Raw genomic sequence first — 17,996 nt, 5'->3', positions numbered from 1 at the left:
GATATCCTTTCTCAGGATAGGAACTGATCACAGTTGGACTCACATCAAGTAGCTCACCGTCCCACCCCACCCCATCTCTATCAGCTCTGAATAACCTCAATAGGATATAGATCAAATAAAGTGGCTCAATTTTTGTTTTTTGTCTTCTTTTTCCATGGTTGGCCATCAAAGAATCTTTGGAGGAAACCTAGTACCAATCCACGAAATTGCTACTAACAGCAAGAAAGTATGTATGTGTGACAACAATCAGCAAAACCCAAGGAATTATATTAGGAAATGCCCTACTCTAGTTCTAGTACAATCCAAGGAATTTGTTGATGTATATCAGGGCTACAGGCATCCCTGTGAAGAAACTACAACAGTGTTTCCCAACCTGTGGGTCTCCAGGTGTTTTGGCCTTCAACTCCCCAAAATCCTAACAGCTGGTAAACTGGCTTGGATTTCTGGGAGTTGTAGGCCAAAACACCTCTAAACTGTTGGGGTGGTACTACCAATTTACATCCATTTTGCACACATTTATCAACTGGGTAGATACAGCTAGTATTCAGTTTATCAGTAAGGGTGTTCAATGTTTTATATTCAACCCACATACAGTTTCTGTTTATAGATATACATCTATGTATATCTACATAGACTGTTGGTTTATGCATAAGTATCTCTGGACAAACATTTCTAGCTATGTGATCTGTTGCCAGACTATTGTTCCATTCTGGCAGAGGATTAGTCTAATGGAAACATCACCCAGTAATGGAATGGTAAACTGCATAATTTTGATTATCTTCACACTGAATGACAAAATCTGTATTGCTATTGCGTGACAAGAAGAGCCCCTCCTTTCTATTTTCACTGACATTTCTTGAAGCGGTGACAGACTATTTTTAGTCGACAGTAGAGTTCCTCTGAGAGACACCTCTGTTTCTATTTTGAAATATGAAAAGGAGCAAAATCTTGAGGATTAAGGCATGGAGTCATAATCTGTATACATTTCCCAGCTGGCCACCTTTTTGAGAGCTGTTACAAACACAACTCCATGCTCAGAAATGAACCTATTGGCTGTATGTGCATTAATGTAACCTGTCAACCTATACCAACCCTATGAATTTCATAGGGTTTTCTTACAAGTAATGCTCAGAGGTAGTTTTGCTGGTTCCTTCCTCTGAAAGATACTCTGCATCAGATGCCTCCATCTCCTCAAAGGGACTTGGAGCAGCTTGCATCAGGACAAACCCAAACAGAGATAAATGAAAAACACAATGCAATAAATTTTAAAAACAAAACCATAATAACATAAAACAGCATCATAAAACAACCAATAGCCCGAACAGTAATAAACACTGAACTTGGAGGGTAGGAGCTTATGCTCCTACAGTTTCAAGACTGTGGAAAGTTCAAGAGCCGAAAATAAATTAGGGCTAGAAGGACAATGTTGTTTATAATGCCAGATCTACAGGGACCGGGGACAGTAATAATGTGCAGGAGCTGATAGTAAATTATAATTAGGGGAACAATTTTCTGGTGAACTGTTAATCATAGGTACAGTGCAACAGCTATGTTTTTAGGTCCTTGTGAAAAGTGGACAGGGTGGGTGCCAATCTAATCTTCTTGGGGAGAGAGTTCCAGAGCTGGGGAGCCACCATAGAGAAGGTCCTTTCCCTTGTCCCCACCAAGCGCGCTTGAGACGGAGGTGGAAGTGAGAGAAGGACCTCCCTGGAAGATCTTAGAGCTTGCATGGGTTCGTAGGGGAAGATGCGATTGCGAAGATAGGCAGGTCCTGAACCGTTTAGGGCTTTGTAGGTGATAACCTGCACCTTGAATTGGGACAGGAAGCTTATTGGCAGCCAGTGGAGCTGTTTAAACAGGGGAGTTGAGCGCTCCCTGATATTAAATTGGCGGGATTCATTTCAAGTAATAACCAGTGCAGATTTTGCTTAGCTTTTAAGATCAGATGGAATTTTGTGCCTTTAGCACATTTAGTCCAGAACTGGGATTTATTCTCAATAAAGTTAGCATAAGATTGGTTTGCAGCCTATCTTTCTCTCTTTTCTTCATTTAATCAATGCCCCATTTCTCCTGCTTTATCTATAATAGCATTTCTCATCCTGGGGGTCAGGACCCCTAAGTGCATCGTGAGGGGGTGTCAGAGGGGTCACCAAAGACCATCGGAAATCTCAGTATATTCTGTTGGTCATGTAATTCTGTGTGGGAAGTTTGACCCAATTCTATCGTGGGCGAAGTTCAGAATGCTTTTTGATTGTAGGCAAACTATAAATCCCAGCCACTACGACTCCTAAATGTCAAGGTCTATATTGAGTATTCATGTCAAGTTTGGTCCTGATCCATTATTGTTTGAATCCACAGTGCTCTCTGGATATAGTTGAAGTACAACTCCAAACCTCAAGGTGAATGCCCACCAAACCCTTTCAGTATTTTCTGTTGGTCATGAGAGTTGTATGTGCCAAGTTTGATTGAATTCCATTGTTGGGGGATTTCAGGATGATCTTTGATTGTAGGTTAATTATGAATCCCAGCAACTACAAATTCCAAATGACAAAATCACCCCCCCCCCCACCCCCCACCCCACCAGTATTCAAATGTGGGCATATCGGGTATTTGTGCCAAATTTGGTCCAGTGAATGAAAATACATCCTACATACCGGTTATTTACAGTAGCAAAATTACAGTTATGAAGTAGCAACGAAAATAATGTTATGGTTGGGGACCACCACAACATGGGGAACTGAATTAAGGGGCCGCGGCATTAAGAAGGTTGAGAACCACTGATCTATAAGGATCCTACTTCTCAGGTAATCTTCTTGTTGTTTTGTTAATATGTGTTTGCAGAAGGATTGTTTTTAATGATCAATAACAATATATTATTATTACTATTAATACTAATAATTGCTATGATCATAATATTTGACCAGAAGAATCATTGCAGTACAATCTTCTTTTCAGTTTCCTCCTTCTTTCCTCTCTGAACGTATTTGAACACTTCTGGAAAACTGACTCTAGAAGCATTTCTATCAGAAGCAGCTAGAAGCCAAGAAGTAGCCAGTGCAATCCCTATGAATAATCATATTGTCATTGTGACAAAGGTCACAGGAGTGTGAAGAGTTGAAAGAGCAGACATTCCTGAGTCATTTTAATGGCATGAGATTTTGGTTACAAAACACAAGGAACAGTCTGAAGAATTTTATTTGTAACATGATTTATAATCCTCTTTCCTCTCCTGCTCAAATAACATCTGACAAGAAAGAAATCAAGCTAATTTTCAAAAAGGAATGGGACAAAGCACTCATCTACACTGAACAGTCAATCGGCTCAGTGTAAATCGGGCCAGAGCACCCCAGAGCAAGCCTATACATAATGATTCCAGGGCTGCAACTACATTGGTTCAGTTGGGCTGTCAGCTCCTGTATGTAACCAGCCACTGTTACTCCAAGCTGACTATGAAGTCCCATCCAAGCACCTGAGCCATATGGTCATCTCTGTCTGTGTTACAATGGGATGCCCACCATAGGAGTCATTTTCACCTCCATCTTGCTGGTTACATGAGCGACCCACGAGGTGACCATTGTCATGATCCAGGCCTCTGCTGGCATGCAGGCAGAGGTAAACCAAGAACAACACCCAGCTTGCATCCCAAACTATTTTACTTTATACACATACATAAATTACTTGACTGTTTTCAAGGTCTGAGTTCAAACAAAGATAGCTCACTGCTGTATGATATAAAGCAAAATCTCTGAACTAGGAGCATACTACAAACGCCAGTTCAGTATTCAGGAGTATACAGTAGTCAAAAAATTCAGTCCAAGGGTCAAATGTCAAGATTTAACAGATGAATGTTCCAAGGAACAAGAGTCCAAAGCATAGTCGTAGTTCCACAGTCAAGTCACAGAAGCCAGAGTTCAAGGATGATCCAAAAGCCATAGTCAAGAGTCAGTCCAGGGATTCAAGGTTCACCAAGGTCAACCATAGGATATAGTAGCAAGCAACCAAGTCTTCAAGGCTCCACAAGGTGCAAGAATTCACCATACATGTTGGATATCAACAATCCACCAACCCAGGGGAAAAACCACCAGCCTCCACGACCTATTATGACAGATACTTTTATCCCAGCTCTTTTATCCAGTCAATCACAGCTGCATCCCATCTTTAAAGCATCTTCCTTGAATTGCAGCTACCTGGGAGTTTTTACATATAATCACTCTGACCTTTAGAACCCAGGACTAAGATTAATCCCTTCCATACCTTTTGCAGTATCGCCACCCTGCTAGTTATTATACTGTTTTATCCATCACCAACTTCTATGCATGACACCAACCACCATCAACTACAGGACATTATAACCATGGTGGCCAGGCACTTGGACAGAGCTCTATAGCCAGCTAGGAGCAATTCTGGCAGCAACACAGACATGATCCAACTCCTTCCCCTGCACTATTCAGCAAAGGATTGCAGTGAAAGGGGCATCTTAGTAGCAGTATAGGCTTCCGGGAAAAGTAGTGCACTGGACCCTGCCTACACAACCATTCACAGAAATAAAAATATTAATTACCTGCAAAATAAACTTATATTTATTGGTATCTCCAATGAAGTTAATATTTTGACATTTAAAAAGCATTCTGTACAGCAAAGATGAATGGATGCAATGTAACATGACCCTTGAATTTGAAAAACAAAAAAAACCCCATAAAAATGGTACTTAGTTGGTACATCATATTGCCATATTACACTATGTAACATTATTTTTGTTCCTGGGTAATAAATGTCATTTCCTTATTGCTTCTATTTTAAAAACAAGAGGAAAGTTTATTAAACTGCAAAAACTTTTTTTTTTTTTTTGCGGGACATCCTGCAGCACATTTTGTGATAGTGTTTCAAAGAATTATTTCAAGTCTCAACCAATTCAACATAGTTTGTGGCAACCACAAAAACAACATTTCTGGAGTATAACAACTACTTTCAAAGTATGTACCACACAATTAAACAGGAACACCACTTTCAAACCAGGAATAGAAAATTTGTTACATAGTGTTATTTACAAGTCATCATGTTTCTCCTTTTATCAAGTTATCAGGGTCTTTGAATATTGATGTGGGTGGTTGGAAAATTAATGTTAAATTCTGGTCTGCCCATAGATTAGCATGAGGCCCCTATGCTCATGAGGCCCTTGGACACCACGTCCATCTGAACAGTGGATTGGGTTGAATTGGACCAATGCCAGCTATCCAGATTATCTTAAAGCCCCCTCAAGCAAACTCCAGGGCATCCCACTGTTTTGGCTAAAGTGGGGCAAAGTCTGAGAATAGCAAAAACTTTTTGTGGGGTATTTACTAGAAGCTGCTTTGTGTTGTGATGCTTGCCAGCAGTCCATTGGTAGAAAGTATAAGATTTTTGGCCCATGTAAACAAACCCGAAGACAGAAGGGTAAGCAATAAATGCTTTCCAAAGGATTGCAAATCATGGCAGAACACAAACAATAAGTCAACCTAGCCTAGACTGGTAGAGCATCCACATGGTGGGTGGCTCTCTGGAAATGGACTCAGTTATTTCACTACTAACTATAGCTTTCACATCACCTCAGATGACCAGAGAGGCTCAAGCAGAGGATTGCTCATGCTGTCGTAGGACGCCTTTGTGATAACTTCATCTTTAGCAAGGGCAAACTTGCAATGACTCAAAAGCAGGTAGTTTCTCAGGCAGCAGATTTTGGGTGTCATAAAAAGCCAATAAATTCATTATTAATATTTTATTATTGTATTTTTTATTCCAAGTAAGGAGAAGAGATTAGATCAGCCCCCTCCCTCCTGTCCTTCAGAAGGATGGTAAAAACTTGGCTGTGGGACCAAGCTTTCGTGACAGTGCAATAAAGCAGCGAGAGGAAACCTTACCATGCCAACCAGTATTGATGCAGTAATTGAGATGGTTTTAAACAGTGTGTTTTAATGTTGAGACAAATGTTTTTAATGTTTATATATGCATATAATTTATTCATGTCTTGGCATTGAATGTATGCCATTTGTGTGCTGTGCTCTGCCCTGAGTCCCCTTTGGAGTGAGAAGGGTGGAATATAAATGTTTTAAACAAACAAACAAACATATGCTAGTGAGATTTAGCACAACAGGTTAACCACCAGCTGCAGTAAATCTTGCCAATCAGAAGGTTGACAGGTCAAAGCCTGAGTTAGGGTGAGCTCCTGTCCTTTAGCTCAGCTTCTGCCTACCTAGCAGTTTGAAAACAAACGTGAGTAGATAAATACATAAGGCTTTAAAGCGGGGAGATATTTAAGGAACCCATAAGGAAATGCCAGAAAAATGCTTGTGATTCGATCAAGGAGGAAGTTTATGAATTAAGCTCATTGGCACCCCCCTGTGGCCAGAACTGAGCACAGCCTCCAAGATGTCGAAGATGGGAAAGCCTGTATATAGCTCTATCTATGTACAGTTGTTCGTCTTGTCTGTGAGACAGGGCAGAATATAAATACTGCAAATAAATAAATAATAAATAATTTTTTCTAGCTCCTTTGGCAGAGCACAATTCCCTGAATGATAGTTTCCAAGGTCTTTTGTGAAGAAGGGTAAAGGATGAATGAAAAAGTAATGGACAATGAACGTCTGAGAGAAATCTGAATTTTCCCAGTAGGAATAAATGTACTCAAAATACAAAATACAAAATATAATCAACCCTCTGCAACCACAGAACTGCATCCATCAGACATCCACAGCTTGAAAATATTCACACCAAAAATCTAATAAGCAAACCTTGATTAAGAAACATAATTTATTCTGTTATTGTATATCATGCACATTGTATATCACAAGGATGCACAGATTTTAGCATGGGGGGTGGGTGGGCTGGATACCTAGGGACCAATGTAATAATACTTTCTGTTTGACAACTTAACCATGTCTATTAAAAGTCAGTCCAAACATATCCCTACTAAAACTTTTTTGGGGTGTATTCAGCCATGGATTGGGCAAGGCTCCAAAGAGAGAGTCGATGTGGCCTTATGGGCAGTAGTTTGAGATGGGGCAGGAATTGTGGGGCCCAATAGATGTTATCAAACTGCAACGTTCAGCCAGCAAAGCTGACAATGGGAAGAATGTTGGGAGTTGCAGTTAGAGGGCCACGTGATCCTCATGTCTTGATTTAAGAGAATGTGGTCAAATGAGCTTACTGAAAGCATTAAGATCTTTTCAAAAATTAAAACTATTCAAACAAATCTTTAAAGGTGTGGATTTCTTCATGCATGGCTTTGGTTATTCAGGTATGTGAATATTATTGGGCGTGTGCTGAAAGACTCCTATTACTCATAGAATGGTCAGAACAATGTGTTCTCTGTGTTCCTCTGTTTCATTCTGTTCAGGCATTTAATCTAAATTTGTTTATATACATGTCCTTCTATATATGTCACATTCACACAAAATCACTGTAATGGTAATTAATATTTAATTAAATCGGTTTTAAGTTGATGATAAACTGCCTTGAATGGTTGCTAGGAAAGTAGAAGGGAGAACATAATTCAATATGTTCAGGAATTCTATAGCTCATTCAGCTCATTCTGTGTGGATTCTCATGTCCATGTGAGATTATCTGGACGTGCTTCCAGAAAGAGGACTCCTAGAGCTACTCGTCAGAAGATATTACTGCATAGTTATCATATCTTTTCTGCTTTATTGGATCTTCTGTGGTGGAACAAACAAGCAATGTGAAAATATAGGAAGGTTATAATGTAATATGATGGTGTCTAGAACCCCTGAAAATATTGTGAATGAGTTAAGGCGATTTCACGACAAAAGCCTCATTTCTGGCAGCACACAAAGAACTCCCAAGAACAGTTGTTGCTTATTCTGCCTTTGCAAATTACTATGGTTTGGTGGATTACTGTTCAGATCGCTAATTCAGAAAAAAATGTCCCACGTCATTTCAGGACTGATTGAAAAGCCTGGTAAGTCCCAGATTTTGTTCCTGTTCTTTCTGACTTCATTTTGTAAATCCATATGTGTACTGTTTAACCAAAACATTTTCTGTTAATCCCGAGTATGATGAGATAATTCTTATTCCAGCTTCTCAGGTTGGTTTCTTTTAACACAGTAGCAAATCAGAAAGAACAGGAATAACATCTGGGGTTTTTCAATCCATCTAGATGCACCCCTGGGTGTTATATAGACAGCTTCAAAATATCAGATCAGTGTGATGTATTGAATTGCAATGAAAACACCATTGCTATGTCTTTGTCAATATTACCCCCCACCACCTCACATCACAACTGAGTTTAATCAATATTCCAAGGAGCTCCCAGTGGCACAATGGGTTAAACCCTTGTGCCTGCAAGATGAAGACCAACAGGTTGGAGGTTCGAATCCGGGGAGAGCATGGATGAGCTCCCTCTGTCAGCTCCATCTTCCCATGCGGGAACATGAGTGAAGCCTCCCACAAGATGGTAAAACATCAAGTATCTGGGCATCCCCTGGCCAACGTCCTTGCAGATGGCCAATTCTCTCAAACCAGAAGCGACTTGCAGGTTCTCAAGCTGCTCCTGACACACACAAAAAAATAATATTCCAACATCCCAAAATCTCCCTGTGACTTTCTATGCCAGATGAGATGCACCAGCCTCATTTACCTCACCTCATCCTCTGTCAGAGTTTCCAGATGTACAGGCAGTCCCCAAGTTGCAAACATCCGACTTACAAACGACTCATAGTTACAAATGGGGGTGAGACAACAGGAAGTGAGAGAAATCTACCCCCTGGAAAGGAAATTATCTCCTGAAAGAGTTATTATTTGGGGGGAAAGGTGTCTCCACTGAAGCTTTATCACCAGTCCTTGTTTCCACAACAAGCCAAATTTTTCAAAATCCAATTATCACAGGGACAGAAAGTGAGGTGAAATCTTCTAAACGGGTACAGATAGCAAAGCAACTTCTCTTTTCTATCCAAAGCTAATATATATAGTTTTGGCTGGTGTTATACTTAAAATATGTACCTGTTCCAACTTACAAGCAAATTCAACTTAGAAACAAACCTACAGAAGCTATCTTGTTTGTAATTTGGGGACTGCTTGCAAATGCATCCTTTTAAGTTCTGTTCTCCACCAGCCACGAATCCTTTTCTTTCAAAATAGAGGTCTTTCAAAACTCACCTGTTGCTGTATGCTTAGCTTTTTCTGGGTCTTCTACCACCAGGGTTCAGGTATAGTTGCAATTTCTTTCCATTCTTTATAGTGATTTAGGGAGCTTTACGGTGACGTTTGGAGGCCTGGGTTGGGAAAATCCTTGCTGGGAATATCAGCGACCTTCAGCCCGGCACCCTCTGTCACCAACCTCTGTGTGTTCAAAAGCAAGGTTTTACCAAGGCACTGTTTACTTAGTTTCCAGAGTCACAGCAAACATGATTTAAAGCAACAGGTCTCTTTTATTCTGATAAGTTAATGCAAACACAATGCCAAGTGTCATTTGTGCTGCTTGAGGGTTTAGCCGAAAGGCTTAGGCAAGCCAAACACACATTGAATAAATGTCTGGGCGAGGACCTGAAACCTTTGTGTTGACATGTGACAACTACAGAAGGATGGAGTCAAAGAGGAAAGTGGTTTATGTTGGGGCAAATATATTTACAAAACTGCTGAATGTAAATGCAGTGTGACTGCTCTTCTGTTGGATTTTCAAACACACCATGAGTCATTACAGTTCCTTTTCCTATCCCCTTTTTAGTAATGTTAAAAATTCATCGGTGCTGACAGGATCAAGATTTCCAGCTCAAGCTCTTAGAAGTCATGATCCATGTTACCAATACCACAAGTCACCCAAATTAAACAAATTCCTTTGAGTTTGGCCATTTTTCTTTTCTGTCTTCTGACTGATTAGGAGGATGTTGAGCATCTAGGTAGGATTTTAAAGTTATTGCCCTATTATTCTTTTTGCCAGAAACATTTAGCAATAACTTCTGTCAGCACTCCAAATCAGATCCATTCATTTAGGAGCTACCAATGCTTCTTTCGTAAGAGGCGACAACACAACCCGAACACAATATTCCAAATGAGTGCTTCATTGTTCCGTATGCTGTCATTATATTATGTTCTGAATTATTTCTGAATCCTTTTATTCGTCAGCCCACACATCTTATTTGCATTTTTATAACAAAAAAAGAAGCATTGCAACAATTGTAATGGAAGAGTGACAAAGTAGCACATGGAGAGCAAGGGATGTTGACAGGCTTGATTCTGCCCTCACTCGAGCCATTGCAACTCCAAATGACTCATTCCTGATTTGTGCCAAGGAAGCAAGCGGCAAGTGGGGAGCTGGCCCCACAGCAGAAAGCTTTTCATCAGCATTAGCAGCAGCAAAGGATAATCACCACTTTCAGCATGCTGCTCTTTTACAGCCAAGGCAGCTCATTGATGGGGTGCAGGGAGGGATGATTTAGGCTGCCAATGGCCTTCCAAAAGAAACTGTGGAATCCTTGTGAACTCTTGCTGCTCATTTCATTTTGTATACAAGACAAGCAGATTTTAAATGAATTCACCCCTTTAACTGAGATGTCGATGCGTATGGGTGGACTTTTCTATACGCATCAGACTTTGTTGTTAAACATTTTATTAGTGTGTGTGCAGGAATCCCCAAATGTAGTTACCCAGAAGCCAGCAACCGGTAGGACTCTAGATTTATTTATTTATTTCATGTCAGGAATGACTTGAGAAACTGGAAGTCTCTTCTGGTGTGAGAGAATTGGCCGCCTGTAAGGACATTGCCCAGGGAACGCCCAGATGTTTTTGATGTTTTACCATCCTTGTGGGAGATTTCTTTCATTTCCCCACATGGGGAGCTGGAGTTGACAGAGGGAACTCATCTGCACTCTCCCCAGATTCAAACCTACGATCTGTCTTCAGTCCTGCCGGCACAAGGGTTTAACCCATTACACTGCCGGGTCTCCTATTTCTTAAACGGCATACTTGTCTTTAGGATAAAAAAGTGATAATACTTGTTGCATTGGTTTTGCCACAAGAACAAGTGAAAGCTACTTTCTTCTTAACATAGAACAGCCCTTTCCAAGATCCTACTCTCACAAAACCCAACTCTTAACCAACTTCTTAGCTCTACCCCAGCTTTCAAACAATCCCATTCAAACTCTCAGCCAACTACCTCCAACATCACAAACTCACACACTCCACCTTCCATCCACCGCAACAAACAACTTACCATACATTATATGGGCACCAGTTCTACAACATCAAATAATGCTGTACCTTAATGCAATGTAAGCATTGTAAAATACAAATAAAGATTATTATTATTATTATAAAACTGTAGTGCATAGTGTGTGCACCAGGCTGACTAACCAGCTCTTTTTGCTTCTTCATTATATATATATAATAATAGATCAAGGGAACGCAATCCTTGCTTCTTTTATAACCAGGACAGAGTCAGGATACAAACTGGTATTAGCAGCAGCAAAAAGTGAAGAGCAGGTTGGCAAATAAAACCTTTGTGTTAGACCAGGATGAGAAATCAGTGAGCAAAGGGAATTTGAATCTGGACATTCCATATCCAAGCCTGGCATTCCTCCTATTGTGCTTTCCAGACAAGATTTTAGAGTAGCTCAAGTTCTGTTATACTATTGCATGAGTAGATTCCTATATATCAGTTCCACCATCTTCATATACATGTCTGGTAGGAACTGATATATAGGAATCTACTCATGCAATAGCACAACAGAAAGTCTTACGGAAAAGACTTTCTTGGTAGTTGCCCCCAGGCTTTCAATCACTCTCTTTTGGATGGTTTCCTCCTTGTTATTCTTTTGTTGATATGTGACTTTTTCCATTCTGAGAGTTTTAGGGAGTGACAACAAACTTTTAATAGTGTGATTCCAGGGCTTGTCTGCACTAACAAAAAAGTCTGGACTCTCCAGGAAGAGATATCAAGGTACAGTGATACTTTGACTTAGGAGTTTAATTCATTCCACGACTGAGCTCTTAACTCAAAGCACCCTTATCTAAAAGCAAAATCCCTATTGAAATTCATTGAAATACTATTAATCCCTTCCAGCCCCCCAGCCCCACCCCATTTTTTCTGTTACATGTTTTAAAATAAGAAAATGTACTTTATAAATAACGAATAATGTATAAATGCACATTCACGTGGGACAATAAAAAACAGATCCATTTTAAAATGGAAGAAGCACAAAGTTGTGACACAATGGTAGAAGCACAAAGTGTGGCAAGGAAGCAAAAATGAAGAGGCAGAAGCATCATTTTCTTCTTCTTCAAACTATACTCATTCCAGCCTCCCTCCCTCTTGCTGTCTCCCCCTCTCTATCTTCATGAAGACAAACATACCAGGAATAAAAACTACACAAAATCAACTAACCCAAAGTTTCTCAAAGCGGACAAGAGCAAAGCAGACAGCAATCTTCTAAAGTGGACAAGGGCACCGAGCATGGAGGCTGCTCCCTTGAAGCCTCTAAGCTCTGCACTCTGATGCTGGCAATCCCTCTGGCGCTGGCTCTTAACTCAAAATGCTGCACTTTTGTCAAAGCAATTCCCAGGCTGAACGACTGCTCTTAACTGAAAATACTCTTAAGTCGGTATGCTCTTAAGTAGAGGTTCCATTGTGTATGTGTTGAAACCCACATTGGGCAGTCAATTCAATATGAAATAAGAAATCCTTTTCTGAAAAATAATGAGCAATGTGAATTTGTTCTTGCTCTCTTTCTCAAAGTGAAATACATGACACAGGAACTAAGCCGGGAGTGATATAGAGAATTTGAGAAACTCAACAGTCCTAGAAAGAAAGCCTGCTGCAATGTGTTACTGAAGCAATCTGATTGCTGACTGCGAACTATTCCATGTCAGTTATAATATTATTGTACATACTCGAGTTTTTCAGCCCTTTTTTGGCTGAAAAAGTCCCCCTTGGCTTATATTCATGTCAAGGTTATTTATTATTTTACTCTGTTCTTCTTATTATTATATTACATTTATTATTTTAATCTATTTATTATTATTACATTTGTCATTTTACTTTATTATTGTTGCTATTATTACATTTATTATTTTACTCTATTATTATTGGAAGGATACATGAGCAGATTTATATTGAAGAAGGTTAGAATAATGGTTTAATCAGAGTTGGTCTTAGCTTAAATGACAGTTTTATGGAAATATTCAAAAACATTTAACCTACTGATGCCTCAATTAATGTAATTTATTGGTATCTATTTTTATTTTGAAATTTACCACTAGCTGCTGTATTTTCCACCCTTGGCTTATACTTGAGTCAATCCATTTTCAATTTTTTTGTGGTAAAATTAGGTGACTCTGCTTATATTCGGGTTGGCTTATACTCGAGTATATACGGTAAATTTCGGCACAATTCATAAAGCAACTGTTCTTTGGCAGCTGACATGCCTTTGATGCTGATTGAGATTATTGTCATAGTTGATCCTGAAAAGGTCTGTTTGTTTGTTTGGTTGGTTGCACACTGCAAGTCACTTCTGGTATGAGAGAATCAGCCATCTACAAAGACGTTGCCCAGGGGACACCTGGATGTGTTCCTATCCAGCAGGAAGACTTCTCTCGTGTTCCCTTAAAACACGATTCTGACACGATAAATAAAATAATATTAAATGTTCCAAGAGGAGTAACTTCTGCATGTGCATTTATCCATGTTAAGTAATGAATTTTTCACTGTTTTGTTAGGCGGTCCCTCATCTCCTTTTCATGTGTGTTTATATATTGTAAAAGGAAACATATTTGCTGGCAAGGGAGCTGTTAAAAAGCAGCTGCTAGAGCTCTTTTCAATGAGTCTATTTAATTCATGCATTTCTATATTGCTCTTCAGTTCATTTTTTGGGTTATTCTCAATAAAATGATATAAACAAATGGGAAGGAAAGACCGATGTTGAAATCCCACATATTAAAACGACACTTCTGCCTGTGACTGCTAAATAGACATAAAAATAATAACTGATCCTACTGCTGCCCTGTGAATAACAACCGGATGTTATCCTGAGGATAAAATGTTGATATTATAACTTGCTAATTCAGGTATGGGCAAACTTTGGCCCTCCAGGTGTTTTGGACTTCAACTCCCACAATTCCTAACAGCCTACCGGCTGTTAGGAATTGTGGGAGTTGAAGTCCAAAACACCTGGAGGGCCAAAGTTTGCCCATGTCTATGCTAATTCCTGCAAACTTGAACTATACTTAAAGAGTCTTCTGCAGAGACAGGTTGGAAACTCAACTTCAACCAAAGGGTCATAACTAAACTTGACTCGGGCACAAAAAAACAACTGCAGCATTAATATTGAACAAATTTTGTATAAAAGTTTGTTTTCACTGTATTTCTCTTTCCTACACCACCTCTAGAGGAAGTCATTAACAATCTAAGCTACATAAGAAGCAAATTATGTAACACATGATAGTGATGTGCTTGGTCTCTTTTCGTTTCCAGGGGAAGATCTGCACGCCCCCTGGTGGACAACTGGTGGTGGCTGATGACTGGAAATGTCCCACCCATTCGAATAAATAAAGTTAATTTTAGTGTTAGCAAATGTTCTGCTGTAGATTACTTCTGTTAACAATCTGCCAAAATAGAATAGCAATAAGATTATGGAACATTATATAAGGGACTTAAGTCTGTTTAGTATATTTGTTAATTAGATACATATGTCTTTTGTTAAACCTAATGAAAGCCATAAACTGGGGACCCATCTACACTGCCATAGAATGCGGTTTCAGAATGCAGTTTAACTACACTGAACTGGAAAATATTAGTCTAAACTGCCATATATTGCAGTTCAATGCAGGTAAACTGCATTCTGAAGCTACATTATATGGTAGTGTATTAACAACAATAACAATAACAACAACAATAATAATGTATTGTTGAAGGCTTTCATGGCCGGAATCACTGGGTTGTTGTAGGTTTTTCCGGGCTATATGGCCATGTTCTGGAGGCAATTTTGCTCCTGACGTTTCGCCTGCATCTATGGCAAGCATCCTCAGAGGTAGTGAGGTCTGTTGGAAGTAGGAAAGTGGGTTTATATATCTGTGGAATGACCAGGGTGAGACAAAGGACTTTTGTCTTCTGGGGCTAGCTGTGAATGTTTCAGCTGATCACCTTGATTTGCATTCAATGGCTTGGAAGCACCTGGATTCCCCCCAGGCACTTCCAAGATTCCCCCCAGGCACTTCCAAGATTCCCCCCAGGCGCTTCCAAGCCATTGAATGCAAATCAAGGTGATCAGCTGAAACATTCACAGCTAGCCCCAGAAGCCAAAAGTCCTTTGTCTCACCCTGGCTATTTTTCCTACTTCCAGCAGACCTTACTACCTCTGAGGATGCTTGCAATAGATGCAGGCGAAACGCCAGGAGAAAAATTGCCTCCAGAACATGGCCATACAGCCCGGAAAAACCTACAACAACCCAATAATAATAATAATAATAATAATAATAATAATACATTTTATTTCTATTCCACCCTTCTCCCCTATGGGACTCAGAGAGGATTACAGCATTTACACATATTCAGTGCTTTTACAATCATATACAATGAGACACACAAACACAAACAAAGACAGAGGCTTCTTCTTTCATTTCCGGCTTTTGGAAGCAGTGCTTATCTCTGGCTCTGAGGAGGTGCTTTTCTCCATTTCCAAGCTGAGGAGCCTGCATTGTCACCTCCTGGTTGTGTGACCGGCAAGAAGGCTTAGCCTTTTCCCACCTATTTATCTACTCAGATTTGCATGTTTTTGAACTGCTAAATTGGCAGGAGCTGACAGATGGGAGAACACCCCATTTTGCAAATTTGAACTGCCATCTTTCAGGTCAGCATTTCAGCAACACAAGGGTTTAACCCATTGCACCACGGTGGCCTCATATAATGGGATGTAGATGGGGCCTGAGGTCTCATCACATCGTTCCTTTATGTTACATTATGTGCAATTGAATATTGGAATGGCTCAGACAATGATTTGGACAACAAGGCTAACAGTGAAGATATTGGTTTTATATATTGGTTTTAAAGGTCTTATTGTATGTACTTTTTAATTCCATTTTAAATGTGGTTTTATTAAGGTATCAAATGGCAGCCTGGTTGTAAGCTGCCTTGAGTCACCTTTGGATTCAAGAAAGGCGGGATAGAAATATCGTAAATAATAAATAAATAATTCAATTTGAAATGCAGTCTAGCTATTTTTGTGAGTGCATTTGTTTGTTGAACCTTCCTATTGCATTTGTCTTTTAATAGCTTTATTTAAATAATGTTTTAATCAGCCTTAATGGTATCATTACTGATACCTTTACCCCTCATCTCATCATTAGTTCATTTAATTAATAAATTAGCCCTAAATTATCTGAGAGAACAGACACAGCAACAAACATAGCTCATGGAAATGCATAAAGGTGCTTTCCATAGGTAGTTATCTGGCTCACAGGAGGCTTAATGAGGAGAAATTATACAAACCAGCTGACGCTACATGCCTGCAAAGACATTATGACGTTATGATGTTGCATTGGTATGATGGAACAATTTGATTACAAAGCCCTCCACAAAATGACACAGAAAAATAAGGAAAGTAACCCTTTGCTCTTTTTATGTGCTCTCTTCCAGAGAATAGTGACTGTCACATCTTTTGCTTTGTGTACATCAGTGGTTCTCAACCTGTGGGTTCCCAGATGTTTTGGCCTTCAACTCCCATAAATCCTAACAGCAGGAAAACTGGCTGGGATTTCTGGGAGTTGTGAGGCAAAACACCTGGGGACCCAAGGTTGAGAGCCACTGGCATACATTTACACTGTAGAATTAATACAGTTGGGTTCCATTTTAACTGGCTCAAGGCTATAGAATCCTAGGAACTATAGTAGCCATGGGCAAACTATGCCCCTCCTGGTGTTTTGGACTTCAACTCCCACAATTCCTAACAGACTCAGGCTCTTTCTGCTTAAGTGGCTAAGAGATAAAAGAAAGGGGCCTGAGGTTGTTATGAATTATGGGAGTTGAAGTCCAATACACCAGGAGGGCCAAAGCTTGCCCATACTTGAACTATAGAGGCACTAGACTCTTTATTTATCTTGTAGTACTACAACTCCCAAGATTCCAGAGCACTAAGCCATGGCAGTTAAAGTGGTGCCAAACTGCATTAATTCTAAGGTGTATGTAGGTGCAATTGCATGAATGAAGAGAAGTGCATTAATGAAAGCATCCATCCTGGCATGTATCTACTATGAACGATTGCATGATTGCCATGGAATACTGACTTTTGTGATGAAGCCCACAGTCCAAGCCCTCTACTTTAAATATTTTCCATTACATCAAAAAGTACCTAGTTGAAACTAGAGACATATAACATACACATACCTATGAAAAACAGATTTTAAAATAATTCAGAAGGTTACTGAATTTTAATTTTATTATGTGATATTTTATTTCATGCTATTATCACTTTTTTGTAATTGTTTTATTGTATATGCGGCACTTTTAGTCGCCCTGTGTCCTTTAGGGTGTTGGTGGCAGGATACAACTAAATAATAATAATAATAATAATAATAATAATAATAACTAATTGCAAAGACACTGAAGTTGGCTGATAGATAATTAGAAAATACGTTTTTACCCCCAGTGGCGCAGTAGGTTAAACGGCTGAGCTGCTGAACTTGCTGACCGAAACTTTGGCTGTTCTAATCCAGGGAGTGGGGTGAGCTTCTGCTGTTAGCCCGAGTTTCTGCCAACCTAGCAGTTCAAAAATATGCAAATGTGAGTAGATCAATAGGTACCACTCCAGCAGGAAGGTAACAGTGCTCCATGCAGTCATGCCGGCCACATGACCTTGGCGGTGTCTACTGATAATGCCAACTCTTTGGTTTAGAAAGGAGATGAACACCACCTGTCAGAGCCGGACACAACTGGACTTAACATTTACTGTTACCTATGTTTTTACCCAGTTTCGGCCCTCAGATGTTATCAAAGGACAACTCCCATCACTTTTGAT

General features: G+C 39.7%; 1 protein-coding gene across 1 annotated transcript in view; it reads right to left on the bottom strand.

Moving 5' to 3' along the window:
- NGEF (neuronal guanine nucleotide exchange factor) overlaps positions 1-9,333 on the bottom strand; it is a 113,197-nt gene extending 103,864 nt beyond the window's left edge. Inside the window, exon 1 of the mRNA XM_060768110.2 lies at positions 9,151-9,333. The gene's annotated coding sequence lies outside the window, so the exon portion shown is untranslated. The remainder of the gene's footprint in view (positions 1-9,150) is intronic.
- Positions 9,334-17,996: the final 8,663 nt, after the last annotated feature.

Source organism: Anolis sagrei, chromosome 3 (genome assembly GCF_037176765.1).
Source record: "Anolis sagrei isolate rAnoSag1 chromosome 3, rAnoSag1.mat, whole genome shotgun sequence".
NCBI classification, from domain to species: Eukaryota; Metazoa; Chordata; class Lepidosauria; order Squamata; family Dactyloidae; genus Anolis; species Anolis sagrei.
Note: the sequence above shows the minus strand (reverse complement) of the source record. Positions and strands in the feature narration are given on the sequence as shown.